We start from the raw sequence: 20388 nt of genomic DNA, 5'->3' as shown, positions 1-20388 counted from the left end.
CTGCGATAGCAGCTACATACAGCTTCAAGGTGGAGGGGGACATCCTCCCCTCCAGCCTCTCTGCAGGAATGAAAGCACAGACCAAACTGCGCACCTCTGCTGGTCTTCGGCTCGAGAAGAACACCAATTCGTGAACAAGCACCACTTCAGGGTGTAAAGTTGCCTGGTGGAGGGAGCTCTGGCTTGGTTGATCGTGTCTACGTCTGCAGGTGGTAGATCCACTAGATCTTCCGCATCCAGTCCGGTGGCCAGACGTTGAGGTTCCAGAGGTCTGGGTGCGGGTGCCAGAGAGTGCCCCGTCCCTGAGAAAGAAGGTCCTTCCTCAGGGGAATTTTCCAGGGAGGTGCTGTTGCGAGTAGCGTAAGATCCGAGAACCAGGCCCGGGTGGGCCATTAAGGGGCCCCTAGGATGACCTGTTCCTCATATTGCCTGATCTTGCACAGCACCGGTGCAAGAAGGCTCACTTGAGGAAATGCATATTTAAGCAGCTCCTGGGGCCAGGTGTGTACCAGCGTGTCTGTCCTGAGAGGAGCTCCTGTCAGGGAGTACCAGAGCGGGCAGTGGTAGTTGTCTTGGGAGGCGAAGAGGTCTATCTGTTCCTTGCCGAATTGGTCCCAAATCAGCTGGACCACCTGGGGGTGGAGCCTCCACTCTCCGCTGGGCGAAACCTGCCACGACAGTGTGTCCGCCGTCATGTTGCGGTTGTCAGGGATGTGAGTGGCGTTCAGCGACTTGAGTCATGGCTGACTCCAAAGGAGGAGATGGCGGGCGAGTTGTGACATATGACGAGAGCGCACGCCACCTTGGCGATTTATGTACACCACCGTCGTGGTGCCTCTGAACGGATCAAGAAGTGCTTTCCCCAGATTAGTGGGACAAACCTCCATAGGGCAAGAGATACAGCCAACAACTCTAGGCAGTTGATGTGCCAACGCTGCCGGGGCCCTGTCCAGAGGCCAGCGGCAGCGTACCAATTGCACTTGGTGCCCCAACCCTGTCAAGAGGCGTCTGTGGTCACCACAACACATCTGGACACCTGCTGCAAGGGGACTCCAGTCCGCAGAAAGCAGGGGTCTGTCCAAGGGTTGAAAATCAGCTGTGACACTCTCTGATGCAGTGGTGAGGTTGTCATCCAATTCCGGGGGCTCAACAGAAGCGAACAAGCATGCCGGGCTGGTTCGTGGTGATTTACCTGGCAAAACGAAGCCCGTCGCCATCCCCAAATAGCCTTCATCACCAGCCGGGTCGTCCTCAATCCTGTGGGAAGGAACAACGCAGGAGTCGGCTGAAGTAGCTTTCTCTCATGAGAAAGTGCTGTTGATGCGCTCAGGGGTCTGGACTGCACAGTGTGCAGAGAGAGAGAGAGAACGCCAGCTGGAAACGCGCCGCAGATCGTAGTAGAGTTGAGTGGAACAGTGGTGAACTCAGCTTGCTGTTGCACAACCGTTCGGCTCCAAAGAAAAATTCTGACTGTCACTCGCTGCCCAAATTATTTCTGCCAACTTGATATTGGCATTTTCTCAGGTTCAGAGGTACATTTGGTGTCCCAGGAAGACCCCTTGTGTCACTTAATTCGACACAATGTCGAGTGAGTGACAGAAGGGAAACAGGATTTAATAAACATTTTTTTTTTTCCCTTCTTATTAATGCTTCACACACCAGTCCAGTTGGTGGCGGTAATACACCATATGTTGGCTTGTCAACCACCATTAAACAACACAAGAAGATGAAGAAGAATTATGGTTTGGTGGTACAGAGTGTGAACAGGGAAGTTTAACTGCTACCAGTTTTGTGGAAAAATAAAGGTAATTGTCACATTAATTATTGTATGTTCTGGCATTTTGTTCTTTCAGAAAAATAGTGAAAAACTTTAAGAAATCAAACTATAAAGAGTTGAAGTAGTTGCAAATCGGAAAAACAGTCTAGGAGGAGTTCGAAAAAGTATGTTTTCAAAACATTTAAAAAAGGTGGACAGGAAATTTGCTCGATCTTGACATAATTGGTATCATTGTTCTCTGCATGAACCACAAAATCGATCAAGACCAGTCTCATTACAGTAGGCAATAGGAGTCCAAAATGGCCGACATAGGAAAATGTGGTATTGATCGACTTGGTATGCAGCACTTGATCTAAAGAGACAATTTTCGTTATTTTCGGCAAAAGTGTTCAAGAGTTATACCAACACGGTTCCAAAACTGAGCAGGCACCCTTGAGTCATGGTGCCATGACAAATAATAAGTTTGATATGAATACGCTAAAGCGTTAAAGACATATACCCTCATGTCCATTTTGGCGTGCTCTTTGTTGAAGCGCCATTAGAAAAGAATAGAAAAACAGAATTTCTGTGAATAACTTTTTGTCGTGAGTGCATCTAGATGATGCAGACCAATTTTTGTGCAAATCGGACAAACAGCCTCGGACGAGTTAGAAAAAGTAGTGTTATTTAATTAACGAACACTATGATGAAAAATGTTCTTCAACTACCTTTTTTCCATGACTAAGATGAGACGATAACGAGACGGCACCAACGTCATTAAACACTAACTGTAACTATATCAACATGCAATATTACTGATAAAAAAGACAAGACTTTGATTTTTTTCTGAATTACAATCCAAACATCCAGTTCATTGGATGGCATGAGCAGCAGATTCCTTTCCTGTGCGTGGCATATCAGGATTAAGCAAGCACAGTAAGGACTACCTTTCAAGCAGGACTGGACTGGTAATCTGGCATACCGGGCATTTTCCCAGTGGGCCGATCAGAGGGGGATTGGCCATTGGGAGAACTGAGCAGGCCGGTGTGTTGGCCGCAAAACGTGCCGAATGGGCCGTGATAAGCTCAAATGAGCAGTCGCGTTAAGCAGAATGGACCACAAAACGGCGCAGCTATAAAATAATGACAGCAACAGTTGGACTTGGGAGAAAGAGACGATGATATGAAGGTTAACCACAAAGAAATTGAGGTAATGTTTTTTTTAAAAGTTATATTAAGTTATATTAAGACGGTAAGTTGTCATAACTAGTGACAACTATATTAGACAACTTAATACACTATATTAAGACAAGGCGGTGGCGTTACATTATGTAGGCTGTGTTTTATAGCTAAACCGAACTCATTAAACTAATAGGCTAGCAAATTTTTGTGAAGTGGCTGAAAATGAGCGGCAAAGGTAACGTAAGATTGAGTATAGACCAATGACTTATGTATTTGGCATGGTGACAATGCTGTGTTCATTTGTCCTTCACATTACCATCAAAATGTATTTGAATGTGTTATAAATACTAATTGCCTACAAAAACACACCTCACACCTCGATCTCGTTCAGGGTGCCTGACGACGATGAGAGAGAGCGGGTTCGTCATGTCTGATGCTGAGGATATAGAATCCCACCCTAGTGTGCGGCGGCTCAGTCACAGGCTGATGCGGAGCTGACAGCCATGCTTGCCAGCTGCGAGTGTCAGGCTGGAGTGGAATCCCCGAACCCTCGTGACTCGACGATTGGTTCCTGGGGCCAGAGTGTCGCTCACGGCCACACTCCGCCCCTGTTCCTTTCTGCATGATGAGCTCACACGCTCGTGGCAAGCACCTTTCACTGCCCGCACGCGATTCGTGAGCTCCTCCGCTCTCACTACCCTCGATGACAGGGTGGCAAGGGGCTACTCGACGGTTCCCCAGGTGGACCAAGGAGTCGCGGTGCACTTATGCCCGCAAAACGCCTCCACCTGGCAGAACCGTCCGAGGCTCCCTTCCAGGGTCTGTAGGCTGACGTCTTCCCGGACGGCTAAGGCCTACAGCACCACTGGACACGCCGCTTCCACCTTGCATGCCACGGCACTCCGCAAGGTGCACCAAGTCAAGGCACTCAGAGAACTACACGAGGGAAGTCCTGACCCGGGTCTAATGCAGGACCTGCGCTCGGCGAACTCCGGGCAATGAAAGTCACGGCGCGGGCTCTCGGGCAGGCGATGTCAACCCTGGTGGTCCAGGAACGCCACCTCAGGCTCAACCTGGTCGAGTTGCGAGAGGCTGACAAGGTGCGTTTCCTTAACACCTCCATCCCCCAGGTTGGGCTGTTTGGCAACAATGTTGGAGACTTTGCCCGGCAGTTCTCAACGGTGAGGAAGCAGAAGGAGGCCATACATAAAGATTCTGTGTAACTCTGCAGCTGAGTAGTTCTGTAAGCTTTACAATTAATGTCAAAGGTGATGTAAAATAAGGAAGTGCCACAGTTTGAAAGGTGTCAAAAGATGCTCCAACCTTGCACGCTTGCAAATTGCAATGCTGACAGCTTGGTCGTTTATAAACAGGAGTGACAGTGTTAGCGCCATGTTCGCTTACAGAGGCAGAATAACGGCATTTGCATTTCGGATTAACAGGTTCATGAAGGTTTATACACGTGTAACATTGTAAATTCAATAAAAATGCGCTTCCTTGCACGCGCTCACACTAAACTCAAGCGTCAGCTGCTAAATGATGGATGCATGACAGAGAGAGAGAGAGAGAGAAAATGTATGTCATGTTTTTTATTTATACATTTATTTTAAAAGAGATTCTGAGAAACCTCATATTTAATATTTTCTTCTTGATCTGTTAATTCAACAACATACTGTTTGACTTGTTTTTTAAATAAAAGCAATTAATTAATGGGCTCATACTCCTTAAAAATCACATGTTGGAATATTCAAGGATTGAGGTCCTCCATTTTTGGTGTTAATAGCCAACATTCAGATTTCATAAAAGAAATTCAGAATTCTGACATTATAATAGTGCAAGAAACATGGCGTGTAAGAGATTTGTCCAATGGCTGCCCAATTGGATTTAGAGAAATAGTTCTACCATCAACTAAGAAGGGTGACTCAGGGCAGAGTCTCAGAGGGAATGCTGATATGATACAGAACAGAATTCATAGATTCAATCAAATCTATACAAATCGGAAAATGTTACATTTGGTTAAAAATCCAAAAAGATATTGTCTCCACAGACTGTTACATATTCTTGTGTGCTACATATTTACCCCCGGCTGAATCTCCCTATTACAATGAAGAAACCTTCTCCATCCTGCAAGATGAGATCTGCCATTTCCAGACAAAAGGAAATGTGTTAATAAATGCCAGAACTGAACCAGAATTTGTCAACACACAGGAAGACAAATATATTACAAACACAAGCCACCCTCTGCCCTCATACCACCTCCAAAATAATTACAACAAATTCACAAACAACAGTGGGAAAAGCCTACTAGAGCTCTGTCAATCGCTGGGCCTGTATATAGTGAACGGTCACATACGGGGAGACTCTTTTGGCTGTTATACCTTCAATTCGTGTCTGGGTAACAGTACTGTAGATTATTTCATTACAGACATTGACACAGTGCATCTCAGAGCATTCACAGTCAGTCCACAAACACCTCTGTCAGACCACTGTAAAATTACACTGTATCTAAAACCAACTCAACCCAATGAATCACGCAGACAGCTCTGTCATTTACTAAAGCTGCAACAATCATACATGTGGACAAAAAACATCAAAGAAAATTATCAAAGTGCAATAGAAAGTCAAACTATAAAATTATTATTGGACAAATTTATAGTGAACACATCCACAAAATAAAGTAGGCATAAATCTGGCAATAAGTGACATTACCAATATATTTCACCAATAAGCATCCATATGCAATTTGAAAAAAGAATCTTAAAGGAAACCAAAAACACCAACAAAAAGTGGGTTGACAGTGAGTGTAAAATTATTAGAACAACAGTATGACATCTTTCAAATCAAAAACACAGAGATCCTGACAATCAAGAACTTTGTACAAACAAACTCTAAGAGCAAAAAAGGAAGATGTAACCCAGACTCAAATTAGTCAAATTGCAGTCAATAGAAAAAATATATTTTTGGCGTATTCACCCTTCCAGTAAAACTGTTTATGTGGGAAAAAAAAGACAGTGATAAAAGAAAATTTAGATAAATAAAATGCTTTATTAATTATATTAGTAATATGCAAATTACTGCGGTAAAATTTATCCAATTAGAGTCGGAATCTGCACTGCAGATCTTCCAATTTAGTGTGATCAGCAGCGATGTTAACTCCGCCCACAGTGAGACGCGGGCGAGATTGATAGAGGAAGATGAAACCGAAACGCATGTGAACAAAGCTTAAGAAATTTGAGATAAACGATCTAATTTTGAGAAATAATTAGTAAACAACTACTAAACAAAGCAGATAAAAGTTATTTAAAGTTAAATTAGTGTAAAATTGAGAAGTTTTGTAAAAGAGCTTACCTGTTATGGCCTTGTTGATCTGGAATATTGAGCCAAAGTTAGTTGAGTCATCGCTATAGTTCGTGGTGTAATCTGGAGAAAATATTAGCAGAACACTGTTAATTCAGAGGAATCGGTGAGTTGTGGATTTATTTTCATATGTGTGATGAATTACAACGGTGTGTTGTATTCCTATGTGTGTGTTAACATAAGTGATTGATTGATATTCATTGTATATGAAGTATGGCCGTGTTGTAAATGAACGTTAAATGATGGTGTGAAGAGTAAATACTGTTAAGAGTAAATACTGTTGAAACAGAGTTAAAAAATGAGTTTCTAAAAACGTTATCCTGTGTGTACAGGCCAGTTTTTGTTGTTTATGTAGAAGTTTGGATTTTCTACTGTGATTTACGTGCATGGTGAGGATTCATCAAGCCGTGCTGAGAGAAAAGAAAGATGGCGAGCCTCCCGGACTGAATTTGGATCTTTTACTTCTTACCTTCTCATCCACTTAGTGGTGTCGTTTTCCTTCTGAAATCTGAATGGACTGAGGTATATTTTTCTGAACTGAAATTATCGAATGGACTGAAGTGTGTATAATCTTTATTTTTGCAATTTTGTGACCTCATTTACAATTTGTTTTGTATATATATACACTCACCTAAAGGATTATTAGGAACACCTGTTCAATTTCTCATTAATGCAATTATCTAATCAACCAATCACATGGCAGTTGCTTCAATGCATTAAGGGGTGTGGTCCTGGTCAAGACAATCTCGTGAACTCCAAACTGAATGTCAGAATGGGAAAGAAAGGTGATTTAAGCAATTTTGAGCGTGGCATGGTTGTTGGTGCCAGACGGGCCGGTCTGAGTATTTCACAATCTGCTCAGTTACTGGGATTTTCACGCACAACCATTTCTAGGGTTTACAAAGAATGGTGTGAAAAGGAAAAACATCCAGTATGCGGCAGTCCTGTGGGCGAAAATGCCTTGTTGATGCTAGAGGTCAGAGGAGAATGGGCCGACTGATTCAAGCTGATAGAAGAGCAACTTTGCCTGAAATAACCACTCGTTACAACCGAGGTATGCAGCAAAGCATTTGTGAAGCCACAACATGCACAACCTTGAGGCGGATGGGCTACAACAGCAGAAGACCCCACCGGGTACCACTCATCTCCACTACAAATAGGAAAAAGAGGCTACAATTTGCAAGAGCTCACTAAAATTGGACAGTTGAAGACTGGAAAAATGTTGCCTGGTCTGATGAGTCTCGACTTCTGTTGAGACATTCAGATGGTAGAGTCAGAATTTGGCGTAAACAGAATGAGAACATGGATCCATCATGCCTTGTTACCACTGTTCAGGCTGGTGGTGGTGGTGTAATGGTGTGGGGGATGTTTTCTTGGCACACTTTAGGCCCCTTAGTGCCAATTGGGCATCGTTTAAATGCCACGGCCTACCTGAGCATTGTTTCTGACCATGTCCATCCCTTTATGGCCACCATATACCCATCCTCTGATGGCTACTTCCAGCAGGATAATGCACCATGTCACAAAGCTCGAATCATTTCAAATTGGTTTCTTGAACATGACAATGAGTTCACTGTACTAAAATGGCCCCCACATTCACCAGATCTCAACCCAATAGAGCATCTTTGGGATGTTGTGGAACGGGAGCTTCGTGCCCTGGATGTGCATCCCACAAATCTCCATCAACTGCAAGATGCTATCCTATCAATATGGGCCAACATTTCTAAAGAATGCTTTCAGCACCTTGTTGAATCAATGCCACGTAGAATTAAGGCAGTTCTGAAGGCGAAAGGGGGTCAAACACAGTATTAGTATGGTGTTCCTAATAATCCTTTAGGTGAGTGTATATACACATATATCTCTTAAAAGAAGTGTTATTTGGTTACAAATACATATTGTACATTTTTTAGGTAAATTCATGTGAATTGTTTAAAATTAGGACCGTAAATTGAAACTAAACTTATTAATCTACAACAAATAGTCATATTTAAATTAGAGAAACCAAGAAATTCAAACCTCAGCCGAAAAGGAAAGAGGGAATTTATCAACCAGAGAGTCAAGAAAGAAAAGTTTTGTTGAATAATTTATTTTACTTGTATTCTATTTGGGTTTAGCAATTTCTTTCAAATAAGAACGTGATTAGGGTTAATCATATTGTATTTTTTCCTTTTCCCTTTTTTGTCAAAAGTTTGACATTTCATTTGGTTTATCTTTGTCATTTATTATTTACTGTTCATTACATCATCACAAAGAAAAAAATCATAACAGCCAATAGAACAAAAATCTAAACCCTCAAATTTGTGTGTTGTGTGTGCTTTGCCTCCTTCGAGCTTGGTATCTTCTGATTGGCCCATTGATCTGGCTCAGTGTATTGAACTAAATTGCAGTTGCTACCTGTTGGCATTGAGTCAAGCATTCAGTTAATGTTGTACTCTTTGTTTAGTGGGTGTTACACATAAAGTGGCGAGCCAGCAGCCAGGAGGCAAAGAGAAACGCACACATTAACTTCTATTTTTGATTTTAGAATTTCCCTCTCAAGACAAATAAGTGTACAAAAGCAAAATGGAAGTTATAGAGGAAAAGAGTGTAAAAGTTCCTAATGCAATCTTAATTAGTGGCATAACTGGAGCTGAAGCGGACGAGGAAATACTGGACTTTGTAAAGCAGTATGGGTCAATTAACAGAATCATCCCATTAAGTGATCCTTGCCTAGAATCGCAGAGGTCCTTGATAGTAGAGTTCAACTCAGGACTAGCGGTCCAAACCCTTCAGACAATGCTTCCATATGTCCAGCATGCAAAGAATAATCCTGATGTCTCTTTCCATGTGACAGCTTTATCGAGTGTCTACATCAAGAGACTTGGACGAAACACAACCCAGACTTACCTCAACGAGCTGAAAGAATTGGCAAGTCGCAGTGGAGAAAGTTTTGAGGATATCTTGAAGGGCATGTAAGCTCATATTCACGAGACAGTGGTGCCAAAGACATGTCCTTTACCCGTTCTTGCTGAAGTTGATGACACATCGCCTATTCCTTCAGCAGATCCATCTTTGACTGAGTTCCCTTTTAAGCAGTCCCAGGTAACAGCAAATGCTGCACAACATCATTCTGTTCCGCTAGTGTTAGCCACAAGCCCAGAATCCCTGTCAATTACCGTCAGTGATTTAAACCCACCTGGTGTGCAGAAAGTTGTCGTGGAACATCTTGTACACACTAGTGACTTATCCATAGCTGGAAATTCACCATTACGGCTCCGTGTTTTCTCTGGACGAACTCCCCATCCACCTAACGAGGTAGATTATGAAACTTGGCGCACTAGCGCTGAACTACTTTTCCAAGACCCAACAGTCTCTGATTTCCACAGAGTGCGCAGAATCTGTGAGAGCCTTCTTTCCCCGGCAGCAGACATAGTAAAATCTGTTGGCCCGGCAGCATCACCTTCAGCTTACAGTCAGCTTCTTGATTCTGCTTTTGCGCCCATTGAGGATGGTGATGAGTTATTCGCCAAGTTCCTGAACGTACCTGGGGGAAAAACCATCGGCTTACTTGCAACGATTACATGTTGCGTTACAGACCACTATGAGCCGTGGTGGAGTCCTTGGCTCAGAAGTTGACAAGCATCTACTTAAGCAGTTTTGCAGAGGATGTTGGGAAAATTCTTTGATTCTAGAGTTACAATTAGAGCAGAAAAAGCATTCACCCCCATCCTTTGCAGAGCTAATGACCTTATTACGAACCGAGGAGAGCAAGCATGCTTCCAAAAGTGTACGAATGAAACAACACCTGGGAAGTGTTAAGCAGCGTGCCGTGATGCAGTCTCAAACAGCTACTAGAGATGATGTGACTCAATTAAATTCTGTTACTGCTCAGTTGGCAAGTCAGATAGCAGAACTCCAAAATCAGTTTGCATTATTAACTTCGAAGCAGTCTAAAGACAAGCCCAACCCCAAGTTGAACATGTTCAAGTCCTCAAGTAAGTAGAGTGCCATCAGTCCTAAAGGAAAAACCAAAGTTTCAGACACGTCCCAACCAGTTAGGCCAAAACCAGGCTATTGTTTTAGGTGCGGAGAGGATGGGCACATTGTCAGTTCTTGTTCCAATGACCCGAATCCAGCCTTGGTGTCAGAGAAGCGGGATGAGCTTGCAAAGAGACAGCGTGAATGGGACTTACGGAATGGCAGTGCTAAGCCTCAGTTAAACTGACTGCAGTTCCTTTTTGTGGGACGAATGGGAACTGGGATTGAATCAAGGTGTCCCAAGTCTTTTAGGGCACTGTCAGCCCATGCACAAGCGAGGTCACGACAATCTGTCTTACCCAAGGGGTTAATTGGAGCAAAATGACCTGCGCAAGTGGATGTTGGAGGAGTAATGTGTGACTGCTTACTTGACACTGGTTCACAGGTCACAACCATCACAAAATCCTTTTACAATGAGAACCTGTACGATCAGCCAATTCATTCTTTAAATGATCTTTTGGAAATTGAGGGGGCAAATGGTCAAAACGTCCCTTACCTTGGCTATGTTAAGCCGACCATCACTTTTCCCAAGGACTTTGTGGGAGTTGACACAGAGGTACTTACTGTAGCTTTGGTTGTCCCTGATCTCCCCTCTACTTCTCAGCTTTCAGTGTTGATTGGCACAAACACCTTGGACAATCTGTACAAAGACTTTTCACAGCAAGGAACTAGATACTTTTCTCCTACTTATGGATATAAGCAAGTGCTAAAGATTTTGGAATTGCACCAGAAGCAGAATGTATAAGGGAATGTTGGGCTAGTGCGGCTATCTGAAAACCCTTCTCAGGTGATACCTGCTGGACAAAGTGCAGTCCTTTGTGGAAAGGCCTCTGTTGCTGGATCCCATTTAGATAAATGGGTAGTTGTCGAACATCCATCTTTTTCCCCTCTGCCTTGTGGTCTGATCGTTAAGACATGCATGGCCACGCTTGAAGACGAGAGACATTGCCATTTACCTGTTGTAGTCACCAACCCTACCGCACATGACATCACAATTCCTCCTAGATGTGTCTTGGCTGAATTAAAGGCGGTTCAGTCTGTGTATTCAGAGGAGCGAGATGACCATGATAGTAAAACAAGCTCCATTCCAAAGTCCATTCCTGAGTTTAATTTTGGCGATTCCCCCATCTCACCAGAATGGAAGAGTAGGCTTACCAAACGGCTTCAAGGAATGCCAGAAGTGTTTTCCTTACATTCCCAGGACTTTGGATTCACCGATAAGGTCAAGCATCAAATAAATCTTGCGGATGAAACGCCCTTCAAACATCGGGCAAGACCCATACATCCAGAAGATCTGGAAGCTGTAAAGAAGCACCTTCAGGTGTTACTTGATGCGGGAGTTATCCAAGAATCTCAGTCTCCTTTCTCCTCTCCCATTGTTGTGGTCAGAAAGAAGAGTGGTGATATTCGATTATGCATTGACTATCGGAAATTAAATCAAAAGACCATCAAGGATGCCTATGCACTCCCCAAACTTGAAGACACGTTCATGGCCTTAACGGGGTCCAAGTGGTTTTGGTTCTTGACCTAAAATTTGGTTTTTACCAAATTGAGGTTGAAGAAACTGACAAAGCAAAAATGGCTTTTGTATGTCCATTAGGATTTTATTAATTCAACCGTATGCCACAAGGGGTCACTAACGCCCCAAGCACCTTTCAAAGAATAATGGAAAAGTGTGTGGCAGACATCAATCTTCATGAGGTCCTTGTGTTCATAGATGACATAATTGTCTTCTCCAAGGATTTGGAGGAACATGAGGAAAGGCTGGTCAGGGTCTTAAACAGGCTTAAAGAATACGGTCTCAAACTTGCGCCAGAGAAATGCGTTTTTGCACAGACCTCAGTCAAGTACCTCGGCCATATAGTGTCAGACCAAGGAGTGAAAACTGATCCCGATAAAGTAGCAGCTGTCAAAACCTGGCCGATTCCTAAAAATTTGAAAGAACTTCATTCCTTTCTCGGATTTGTTGGATATTACCGACGTTTCATCAAAGATTTTTCCAAGAAGGTGAAGCCTTTAAATTATTTAACTTCAGGGTATCCCCCTACTCGTCGGAACCTTAAGTTAAAGAGTAATACCCAGTACAGGAATCCCAAAGAGCTTTTCAATGGTAGATGGATGACCTCCTGTCAAGACGCATTTGAATTAATCATTAATGAGCTCACAACTGCGCCGGTATTGGCTTTTGCTAACCCCAGGTTACCATACGTTCTGCATACTGATGCAAGCACATCAGGTCTGGGCACTGCTTTGTATCAGGAGCAGGATGGACAAGTCAGAGTTATCGCCTATGCAAGCCGGGGACTTTCGTGTAGTGAGTCCAAGTACCCTGCCCATAAATTAGAATTCCTGGCTCTTAAATGGGCAGTGGTCGAAAAATTCCATGATTACCTCTATGGGGGCACGTTATGTTCTTTCCACTGCTAAACTTGATGCAACTGGGTAAAGGTGGTTAGCTGCACTCTCGACCTACAATTTCAAATTACAGTACAGGTCGGGGAAGCAGAATATTGATGCAGACGGGCTGTCTCATCGACCCCACGCAGAGCTCCCAGCTGATGATGTCTCCCTGAAAGAACAAGCCCGGATTCTTGATTTCACTGAACAGCTTACTATGATTTCTGGTAAACATGAAATTAGTAATGATGTGGTAAAAGCCATCTGTGACAGTCGTCTTATTCAGTGGCTGGAGTGTCCAAATGACTTACCTGCTTCCTTTGTCAGTTCCTTGGCAATGCAGGAAACTGCTGTACCTGATGCTTATGCACAGGAGGATCAATGCGGAGGACTACCGACCATTTCTCATCTCTCTCCTTCTGTAATTCAAAGTGCACAGTTAGCCGATCCTTGTATCTAAGAGGTTATTGCACAACTTCGAACTGGAGAAACTCCTCCTAGCACCCTACGGACTGCTCTTCCCAGATTGCCTTACCTCCTTAGAGAGAAAGACTGCCTGGAGTTTCACGACGGAATCCTATACAGAAGAAGGAACTTTGCTGAGAAAACTGCATACCAACTGGTCCTACCCGAAAAATTTCATCTAAGTGTTCTCAAGTCCCTACATGATGACCTCGGACATATGGGTGTTGATCGTACACTAGATCTAGTTCGAAACCGATTCTATTGGCCCAAGATGGCATCAGATGTGGAGCACAAAGTCAAGATTTGTGGACGGTGCATACGAAGGAAGACCTCACCTGAAAAAGCTGCACCTCTTGTGAATATTTCAACTACTCGCCCCTTGCAACTTGTGTGCATGGATTTTCTATCTCTAGAACCTGACCATATTAATACCAAAGATGTGTTGGTAATCACTGACCACTTTACTAAATATGCACTTGCTATCCCAACTACTAATCAGAAAGCCAAAACTGTTGCGAAGTGCCTGTGGGAGCAGTTCATTTGCCATTATGGTTACCCAGAGCGCCTTCACAGTGATCAAGGCCCTGATTTTGAATCCCATCTAATCAAGGAGTTGTGCGAAGTAGCAGGATTGTGAAAGGTCAGGACAACCCCATACCATCCGAGGGGAAATCCTGTTGAGAGATTCAATAGAACGTTGTTAAGCATGCTTTGAACTCTAGAGAACACAAAGAAAAGCTGCTGGAAAGAGTACGTAAAACCCCTTGTACATGCTTACAATTGTACTCGCAATGAGACCACGGGGTTCAGCCCTTACGAGTTGATGTTCGGGCGTCAGCCGAGGCTTCCAGTAGATCTGGCTTTTGGATTACCTTTGAAGAATGAGGGAGAAATAACACATTCACAATATGTGAAGAACCTCAAGTCAAATCTTGAAGAAAGTTTCCGTATTGCGAGTGAAAATTCCAAGAAAATGGCTGAAAGGAATAAAACCCGCTATGACAGATGTGTGAAAGCCTCAACTTTGCACAAGGGAGATCGTGTTTTAGTCAGAAGTGTTCAACTCAGGGGAAAGAACAAACTCACTGACAAATGGGAAGGAGTAGTTTATGTAGTCATTGACCAACATGGTGATTTGCCAGTGTATAAAGTGTGCCCTGAAACTGAAACGGGACCCATCCGGACATTACATCGGGACTTGTTACTCCCTTGTGGAACTCTTCCATCTGAAATTCAAGAATGTGAGATCCAGAGTCCAGTTCCCAAGCGTAGAACTCACAGTGAGACAGTCTGTAGACATTCTGAGGAAACAGAGGAAATCCCTGACTCTGAGGAAGAGGAAAGTTATTGTGTAATGCCTCAACTTAATATTGTAAAGGAATCTTTTGTGGTTCACACTCCTGAAGTGGCTCACCCAAACAGGGAAAGTGCTGTTCCGTCATCTGACACAAGCTTAGAGGTCCACCTTGGAGTTTAGAACGACATAACTGAAAGGGGATTTCAGGTCAGTGATGAATTACCTGTGATTGAATCTGTGAATCCCGTAACCACCTTACCTGTGAATACTGAGGTCCATCCTGAAAGAGAAAGAGATGCTGAAATTAGTCATTCACCTACCTTGGTGGTGCAGGATCCAAATCATCATAGGAAATTATTCATTCCAGAATCCAGTTCAACTGAAAAGAAGATAATTGAAGCCGAAGAAGTAAACAGCGTAGACGAGGATGAAGTTGAACTGAGAAGGTCTGTCCGTCATAGAGAGAAACCCAAAATTCTGACTTACCCTGAACTGGGGAATCCTCTGGTGACCATAGTTCAATCCCTTCTTCAAGGTCTAAATGTTGCTCTCTGAGTCCTTGCAGGATTTCTCTCAAGTAGGAAACCTCGTAACTCGGGGTTATGCACCTGTTGGTGATTATGTCAAGGGACTTGCATACTTCTAGGAGGGGAGGGTGTAACCCAGACTCAAATTAGTCAAATTGCAGTCAATAGAAAAAATATATTTTTGGCGTATTCACCCTTCCAGTAAAACTGTTTATGTGGGAAAAAAAAGACAGTGATAAAAGAAAATTGAGATAAATAAAATGCTTTATTAATTATATTAGTAATATGCAAATTACTGCGGTAAAATGTATCCAATTAGAGTTGGAATCTGCACTGCAGATGTAGATCTTCCAATTTAGTGTGATCAGCAGCGATGTTAACTCCGCCCACTGTGAGATGCGGGCGAGATTGATAGAGGAAGATGAAACAGAAACGCATGTGAACAAAGCTTAAGAAATTTGAGATAAACGATCTAATTTTGAGAAATAATTAGTAAACAACTACTAAACAAAGCAGATAAAAGTTATTTAAAGTTAAATTAGTGTCAAATTGAGAAGTTTTGTAAAAGAGCTTACCTGTTATGGCCTTGTTGATCCGGAATATCGAGCCAAAGTTAGTTGAGTCATCGCTATAGTTCATGGTGTAATCTGGAGAAAATATTAGCAGAACACTGTTAATTCAGAGGAATCGGTGAGTTGTAGATTTATTTTCATATGTGTGATGAATTACAACGGTGTGTTGTATTCCTATGTGTGTGTTAACATTAAGTGATTGATTGATTGATATTCATTGTATATGAATAAAACATCATAACAGCCAATAGAACAAAAATCTTAACCCTCAAACTTGTGTGTGCTTTGCCTCCTTCAAGCTTGGTATCTTCTGATTGGCCCATTGATCTGGCTCAGTGTATTGAAGTAAATTGCAGTTGCTACCTGTTGGCATTGAGTCAAGCATTCAGTTAATGTTGTACTCTTTGTTTAGTGGGTGTTACACATAAAGTGGCGAGCCAGCAGCCAGGAGGCAAAGAGAAACGCACACATTAACTTCTATTTTTGATTTTAGAATTTCCCTCTCAAGACAAATAAGTGTACAAGTAAAGCAAAATGGAAGTAATAGAGGAAAAGAGTGTAAAAGTTCCTAATGCAATCTTAAGTAGTGGCATAACTGGAACTGAAGCGGACGAGGAAATACTGGACTTTGTAAAGCAGTATGGGTCAATTAACAGAATCATCCCATTAAGTGATCCTTGCCTAGAATCGCAGAGATCCTTGATAGTAGAGTTCAACTCAAGACTAGCGGTCCAAACCCTTCAGTCAATGCTTCCATATGTCCAGCATGCAAAGAATAATCCTGATGTCTCTTTCCATGTGACAGCTTTATCGAGCGTCTACGTCAAGAGACTTGGACGAAACACAACCCAGACTTACCTCAACGAGCTGAAAGAATTGGCAAGTCGCAGTGGAGAAAATTTTGAGGATATCTTGAAGGGCATGTAAGCTCATATTCACGAGACAGTGGTGCCAAAGCCATGTCCTTTACCCGTTCTTGCTGAAGTTGATGACACATCGCCTACTCCTTCAGCAGATCCATCTTTGACTGAGTTCCCTTTTAAGCAGTCCCAGGTAACAGCAAATGCTGCACAACATCATTCTGTTCCGCTAGTGTCAGCCACAAGCCCAGAATCCCCGTCAATTACCGTCAGTGATTTAAACCCACCTGGTGTGCAGAAAGTTGTCGTGGAACATCTTTTACGCACCAGTGACTTAGCCATAGCTGGAAATTCACCGTTACGGCTCCGTGTTTTCTCTGGACGAACTCCCCATCCACCTAACGAGGTAGATTATGAACCTTTGACATTTCATTTGGTTTATCTTTGTCATTTATTATTTACTGTTCATTACATCACAAAAGAAAAAAATCATAACAGCCAATAGAACAAAACTCTAAACCCTCAAACTTGTGTGTTGTGTGTGCTTTGCCTCCTTCGAGCTTGGTATCTTCTGATTGGCCCATTGATCTGGCTCAGTGTATTGAACTAAATTGCAGTTGCTACCTGTTGGCATTGAGTCAAGCATTCAGTTAATGTTGTACTCCTTGTTTAGTGGGTGTTACAAAGAGCATACGGAACAATTATTTCAAGCAATGGAGGAGTCAATAAATACCAGTAACTTCTGGAACAATTGGAACACTGTGATGGTCCAAGCCACACAGGATGAATAACCAGCAAGGGTAATACAGCACACAAGCCATGTTTTAAGTACACAGGTCAAGTTATTTTGGCAGTTAGCCACACCCCAAACAATTCATGTTTTATCACATAGTTTATTTCAGGTATAATATACATTTATTTAAATGGAGTGCACACATTTTCACATTGTAGGGTTATGTAAACATTTGTTTTTCTATTAATCATTGTTTCTTTGGTACCATGTTGGAGAGAGGTCTGTCCTGGGGGAAGAAAGGCATGGGCAAAGGTGGAGGACTGTGATATCCTGTGACCTGCCAATTAAGCCATACCATGTGCTGCCATGTTGGAGGGGGATTTTGGGTTTAGTTTGTTTTACTTTGTAGTTGTTTGTATTTGTCGTCCATTTTGTTTTTCCTTTATGTGTAAATTGGTTTGGCCAAGCCACTATATATGTTCCCTTGTGTCTCATTCAGTTAGGTCAGTTGGTTTAGTTCATATCCTGTTTTGTTGTGTGCTGTTTTGAGTATTTTTTATATTTTATTGATCTCTTTTATAGGCCTAGTTGTTAACTTTTTGGTTTGTATTGTTTAGTATTTTTGGGGTAAATAAAAAAAAAACAATTTTTCAACAAGAAACTCCTGTTTTTCTCATTGCCGGACTACTTGGTCCGTGACTCTATAGACCCCAACAGGAAGAATTGGCCATTCAAAATGGGAACATATGGTGGACACACTTTGAAAATCTGTACAAAATAACAGAAACAAATCCTGCTCAAAATGAAATAAAAACCAAATGAGAAATCCTGAAAGAAAAGATTAAAGACAATCAGAACCCCCTGGATTTCTACATGCATTAAAACCAAACAAGGCTTGTGGCATTGATGGAATATTAAATGAAATGATAAAATACTCCAATGACAAATTCAAAAGTGCAATAATTAAATTATTCAACATTGTTTTGAGTGTAGGGTATTTTCCCGACACCTGGAATCAAGGCTTCATTACACCCATCTTTAAACATGGAGACAAATTTGAGCCAAACGATTACAGAGCCATATGTGTCAATAGCAACCTGGGGAAAATATTCTGTTCGATTATTAATATAAGATTGCAGAACTTTCTTAAAACCTACAAACTCCTGGAGAAAAGTAAAATAGGATTTCTGCCCAAACACAGAACATCTGACCACATTTACACCCTCCACACAATTATTGAGAAACGTGCACCAAAACAAAACCAAAGTCTTTGCTTGCTTTGTCGACTTTGAGAAGGCTTTTGATTCAATCTGGCACGAAGGACTCTTCCTAAAACTACTGGAAAATAGGATTGGAGGGCAAACATTTGATTTAATTAGCACCATGTATAAAAACAATACATGTGCTGTAAAAATAGGGAACAAACGAACAGAATTTTTCTCTCAACAACGAGGAGTCAGACATGGTTGGCCATTGAGCCCTGCTCTATTAGCCAAAGCATTAAATAATTCGACTGCCCCCGGCCCAACTCTGACTGAATCAGAAATTAAATGTCTCCTCTTTGCAGATGATTTAGTCCTTCTGTCAAAAACAAAAGAGGGACTACAACAGCTCCTTGACATCATAGAGACATTCAGTCAAATGTGGGCTCTTAAAATTAACCTAGCAAAAATGAAAATAATGATTTTTCAAAATAGATCCAGGTGTAGGGAAAATAAATACACCTTCAGAGCAGGAAACCAAGTCCTCCAGTACACCCACAAAATACTTATCTGGCACTAAAATTAAGTTCAACAGGAAACTTCAATCTGGCTGTGACTGAACTGAAGGCAAAAGCAATGAGAGTCTTCTACATGATTAAAAAATAAAATTCAAAGTGAAATTCCAATTAATACCTGGCTAAAAATCCTTAAAGCAAGAATCCAACCAGTTGATCTGTATGGCAGCGAGGTATGGGGACCCCTAAAATCCCAAGATTTTACTAAATGGGAAAAAGAAGAAATCAAAACTCTGCATACCCAAATTTGTAAAAGCATCCTAAAAGTAAACAGAGTGACACCAAACAACTCATGCAGAGCTGAATTAGGACAATACCTCTTACTAATCAGTATCCAAAAAAAGAGCTCTGAAATTCTACAAGCTCCTAAAATGCAGTGATCCGAGCTCATACCAGACTGAAGCCCTGCAGTGCCAGGAGCAGAACCTGCACAGGAGCGCCCTTTCACAGCTGGTGCTGAAACTACATCCAAACCAGCACAGCAAAATCTGGCCCAACCCAATTATACAATTACAAAAACAAAATGGCATTGCCTATTGGAGCGATGCCACTAAATCCCAAAAGAAGATGGAACTCTATTTACACCTGAACAGACAAACCAGCAGGAGCTGTGTGAAAGAGTATAAAGTGAGAAAGACACTAAACAAGTACAGACTGAGTGATCACTGTCTGGCTATAGAGAGAGGACGGCACAGACAGAGATGGCAGCCGCGAGAGCAGAGACTGTTCACTGTTGGAGACCGAAGAACACTTCCTGCTGCACTGTGATCACTATCACAACATCCGATCTGTCTACTTTACAATTACAACAAATAGCACCAAATTTTATGGCATTACCAAATCCTGAAAAATTAAGACATATTTTGGGAGAAAACTCCAGCTTGATCACAACAGCAGCAAAATATGTAGCAGCTTGCCACAAACTAAGAGAGTCAGCCAGCGGACAAAACTAAAGTCTGAAATATTCTTATATCTTAACATGTCTGAATGTGTGTACAGTTTTTTTAAATAATTTTCTTGTTTCAATTTTTTTATTATTTTGTTCATTTCTCATGTAATGGCCAATGCTTTGGCAATACTGCACAAGTCATGCCAATAAAGCTCATTTGAATTTGAATTTGAGAGAGAGAGATCACAAAATATTACACTATTTACATATATTTGTTAGAATATAAAATAAAGGGTGTCCTGAAATCTCACCTGACTTTAGTTTGGGGCAAGAAGTAGTCAGCCTGGAAACTGTGTGCACGGAAAATCTTCAATGTCTCAATTTGAATAGTTTTTTCTTCATTTAACAGTGGTGGATCAGACCGCAATGTTAACTTAACACAATAATGTAGAAAGTAAACTTAGTTTAGTTTTTTCAAGTTTCTTATTTTTGCCCCCAAAATACAAGTAACAATTACTTCAAACAACAATTCGATTATAACCATTTTGTCTGGACATTTT

This window comes from Xyrauchen texanus, chromosome 12 (genome assembly GCF_025860055.1).
Source record: "Xyrauchen texanus isolate HMW12.3.18 chromosome 12, RBS_HiC_50CHRs, whole genome shotgun sequence".
Lineage (NCBI taxonomy): Eukaryota > Metazoa > Chordata > Actinopteri > Cypriniformes > Catostomidae > Xyrauchen > Xyrauchen texanus.
Note: the sequence above shows the minus strand (reverse complement) of the source record.